The 4,627-nt window shown below is 47.1% G+C and overlaps 1 long non-coding RNA gene across 1 annotated transcript; it reads right to left on the bottom strand.

Moving 5' to 3' along the window:
* Positions 1-770: 770 nt before the first annotated feature.
* LOC122231234 lies at positions 771-2,807 on the bottom strand. Its single transcript, XR_006208421.1, has 2 exons — positions 2,722-2,807; positions 771-914 (listed from the first exon to the last, which is right to left on the bottom strand). It is a non-coding gene; the product is annotated as an uncharacterized LOC122231234 (long non-coding RNA).
* Positions 2,808-4,627: the final 1,820 nt, after the last annotated feature.

Here is a 4,627-nt window from a genome sequence, read left to right as displayed (position 1 = left end):
GGTTCACTGCATGGTGTCTATAGATTGAGCCCCGGGAGCCGGCTGCTGCTGGAAGACCTAGAGGCAAAAAACGAAGGGTCATGTTCACCTGGCAGATTCAAGTTATACAAGCTTTAAAGTGACATGAGTCAGAAGGGGAACGTAATACAACCTCCGGAAGACAGGCAGATATGACTCAATCAGCAGCAGGTCAACTTTGGAAACCGGCATCACACCTGCTCGGTTTCTCTTCAATATTGTCACGGCCATTAGAGTTCACAGACCCGAGGGTGTTCTTGGGGTTGGAGGGTGATTTGCCTCATTGGAGAATCCTGTTGTGGGCAGAAGAGCAAGGAGAGGCCAGATGGAGGGCCTCGGGAAGAGCTGGAGACCGTTGGGACTCAGGTTAAGTCAAGCACATGTGGAAAACTGAGGGGTCGTTTGGGGAGGAGGCTGGATGGGAAGGTCTTTTGTGGTGCAACCAGAAAAGCATGAAAATGCGGGGCTCTCCAGATTCTCCGGTGCTGACTGAGCCATCTGGAGCTTGGGAATCCAGTCCAACCACCTGCAAACATTTCGGGATGACGCTAAGCTGGGAGTTGTGGAACCCGGGCTGGGAAAGGAGGAGGGAGTGTTAAACGGGTGCAAACACACTGAGATGTGTTCCACTTGGGTGGAATATTATTCGGGGATAGATGCAGAAATAGTTGAAGTGGTTCATAGGCTTTCATTTTAATTCTTTGGTTTTCCTCTGTGGGGAACTACTTTCATCTGGTTCTTTTCAATATGGATTGAGTCATATTCCCTTTATTTGCCACAAGTATTTTAAAGCAGTGAACAATTGCTGCCTCCCTCGTTCTCAGGGGGTTGATTGGGACACCCTTGCTGAGCCCCTGTCTCACCACGCGTAGGAGTTTGACATGAATTCCCAGCTACTGGAACAAAAACACCAAAAGAAAGTATGAGCGGATGTTGGCATCGATCGACAGATCTTTGTTTTAACTCTTTTTTGGAGCAACTTGCCCCGTGTTGGGAGTCCAAAGGCTTGAAGGCTGCCTTCTAAGGGCTTATCATCTCTTTAGGGGAAATGTAATATACACACAGAACATAAGACAATGTTTTGTAAATGCCAAATGTATGGTAAACAGGTAATGAAAATCATAGGATGCAAGGGGCTGGCATTTGCAATGGAGCTAATAAGGCAAATGTTCCTGGGGAAGTGATGTTGAAGCTGATTTTAAAGAATGAGTCTTCAGGGGTGAGCAGAAGCATTGCAGATAGAAGGAATGGTGCACACACGTGCATGTGCACACGCACGGGCACACACATGCACACACATATCCAGGGGTGGAAGAGCCTGTATTTGCCTAGAACCCAAGTAAACCAGTTTGAACAGAGTGGCAGTTTTGTTGGGAAATTAGCATGAAAGCCTCCTCCTTTTCTCTGTCTACACCTGGCCCTTGAACAATGTAGGGATTAAGGGCACCAAGTCCCCCCCGCCCCAGCATGCAGTTAAAAATTTATGTATAACTTTTGACTCCCCACTACTTAACTACTAATAGCCTACTGTTGCCTGGAAGCCTTACCAATAACGCAAACAGTCAATTAACACATTTTGTATGTCCTATGTATTCTATACTGTATTCCCACGATAAAGTAAGCTAGAGAAAAGAAAATGTTATTAAGAAAATCATAATGGCGGGGGTGCCTGGAGGTTCAGTCAGTTAAGTTTCTGACTTTGGCTCAGGTCATGATCTCACAGTTTGTGAGTTCAAACCCAGCATTGGGCTCTGTGCTGACAGCTCAGAGCCTGGAACCTGATTCCAGCAGGCTCTGCCCCTACCCTACTCATGCTCTGCATCTCTCTCAAAAATAAATAAAACATTAAAAAAAAAATTAACGAAAATCATAAGGAAGAGAAAATGAATTCACAGTACTGTGCTGCATTTACCTCCCCACCCCCCAAAATCCAACAATAAGCGACTTAGCAGTTAAACCCATGTTGTTCAAGGTCAACTGTATGTGCTCCCAAGTGATCTCATTTAGTCCTGCACATTTAAATACTATCTGTGTGCTGATGGTTCCTGGATTTATATAACTGAAGCACAGACCTTTCTTCTATATTCCAGACCCGCTCATCTAATGACCTTGTCAAGGTCTCCCCTTGATAATCCCACCAGAATTTCACACGGAACACACCCACAATGGACCTCCTGGTTTTCACTTTCCTGACTTGTCCCTGCCCTCCCACATCCCATGTCTTTCCCCTCTTGGCAAATGGCCTCATGATTCACCCAGGTGACAAAGCCAGAACCCTGGGATTCACGCTTGACTTCTTTCACTTACTCCGCTGACTCTCCTCCATCGATTATAGACATCAGCTTTCCCCACAAGAGTGTCTCAGCTCTGTTCACGTTTCTCTGACTCCGTACTGTCACCCATATACTCACGTTCAAGGCACCTACCTCTTCAGCCTGTCATTCTGTAATAGTCCCCTGATCTCAATGCTTCCAAGCTTAGATTCTTGTAACCCTGTCTCTACCTAGTGGCCAAAATAATCTTTTTGAAATGTTATCAAATGCCAGCAGATTGCCTCCCACTCCTTTGCTTAAAACCCTCTCATGGCTTCCTAGTGTACTTAGCTTCTTACCCAGCTCCTTGCCATGGTCTACATGGTCCTGCTTTGTGGAAACTTCCCCCTCCCCTCCACCACCACCCTATGCCTGTTCACTATCCATGCACCTTCTTCTGAAAGCTGCTTCTCCATTTTCCTTTGGGGAATTCTTCTCTCCCTGATTCTTACCGCAAGTGCTCTGGGCAGGCTGACTCCTCTCCACCCGCTGTGTCCGGGGGTCGGCATGCAACCCCAGCATGGACAGCATATTCTTTCCCTATGTCACAATGACTGGCTCAGGGATGAGTCCGTCTCCTGAGTTGATCCAGGAATACTGAAGCCCAGGTCTTTTGGAGGAACGGTGGGGAATGCTGGCTGCAAAGATGGTGAACACTTGGACCTCTGGGAACCCATCTAACTTATCATGTCAAGTGGGCAAGTCCCATTGACTCTGCTGAGCCAAGTCAGTCCCATGCCATGCCTCAACTTTTCAGCTGAGCCAACACATTCCCTGTTTAAGTTGGGTTTCTGGGCTAGCTTGTCCTGCAGGACCTACTCCTGTCTACACTTGAGCCTTCTCCCAAACCATTTTCCTTTCTACCCTCAGCCCCGGACCTGAGACACATTAAACCCTTTCTCACCTCAGTATCTTCGCCTTTGGTGTCCATGTTGCTTAGAATTCTCCTCCCAAGGTTTAAAAAAAATTTTTTTTTAATGTTTATTTATTTTTGAGAGAGAGAGAGGGTGACCAGGGAGGGACAGAGAGAAAGGGAGACAGAGGATCTGAAGCAGACTCTGTGCTGTGAGTGCAGAGCCCAACGTGGGGCTTGAACTCATGACCATGACATCATGACCTGAGCCGAAATCAGGAGTCACCCTCTTAACCAACTGAACCACCCAGGCGCCCCTTCCCGAGGTTTTCAAGAGGCTAGCACATTCTCATTTCTTAGATCCAAACTCCAGTAACCTTAAAGAACCCTTCCAAAACTACCGGAGTGAAAGAGGCTTCTGCAGTTAGTTCCCTTTATCAGGTGACCTGCTTTCACTTAGAGCAGTGATCACATATTTCACATGTTTACCTCCTTACATACTTGTTTATTATCTGGCTCCCTCCGTTAAAATATTAGCTTTATATCGGAAAGATTTGTGTGTCTTGTTCAGCTCTGTATATACTGTAGGTGCTTAGTAAGTGTTTGTTCAATGTGTGAGTGGGTAAATGCAAGCGTACGTGACTCTGCATACATTCATCTTGACGGGAGGGAAGGAAGGGATAGGAAATATTTACCATAAAGGACAAGAGGCACAGCTGGAAAGTACAATCTTCCTTCTTTTATTTTAACCCTTTATTTTTATTTATTAAAAAAATATTTTTAATATTCATTCGTTTTTGAGACAGAGAGAGAGAGAGAGAGACAGAGAGAGAGAGAGAGAGAACAGGGGAGGAGCAGAGAGAGAGGGAGACACAGATTCTGAAGCAGGCTCCAGCCTCTGAGCTGTCAGCACAGAGTCCAACGCGGGGCTCAAACTCACGAATTGTGAGATCATGACCTGGGCCGAAGTTGGAGGCTGAACCGACTGAACCACCCAGGCACCCCAACTGTTTGTTTATTTTTGAGACAGAGAGAGAGAGAGAGAGAGAGAGAGAGAGGAAGGGGCAGAGAGAGAGAGAGGGAAGGAGAAACTGAAGCAGTTTCTGTGCTGACAGCACAGAGCCCGATGCGGGTCTTGAACTCATGAACTGTGAGATCATGACCTGAGCCGAAGCTAGACACTCAACCGACTGAGCCACCAGGCACCCCAATCTTTCTTTTCCTTGTAGGCTTTATTTACCCGGAAACCGTGGAGCAGAGTGTTCTACAAAGGAGGCCATCACAGCTGGATGTGTTCCACACAAGCCTCTGTCCTGTGAGTCAGGGCTGCAGACGGGTGAACCAGGTGGTGTTGGATGCGGGTGCCAGACAAGGGCACAGCATTTCCTTACCTGCACATCTCCTTCAGGAGCCCCATCAGGCTGCGGGCTGGTCTTGGCCAGAG

This window comes from Panthera tigris, chromosome A1 (assembly GCF_018350195.1).
Source record: "Panthera tigris isolate Pti1 chromosome A1, P.tigris_Pti1_mat1.1, whole genome shotgun sequence".
NCBI lineage: Eukaryota > Metazoa > Chordata > Mammalia > Carnivora > Felidae > Panthera > Panthera tigris.
The sequence above is the reverse complement of the archived record's forward strand: the minus strand, read 5'-3'. Positions and strand labels throughout refer to the sequence as shown.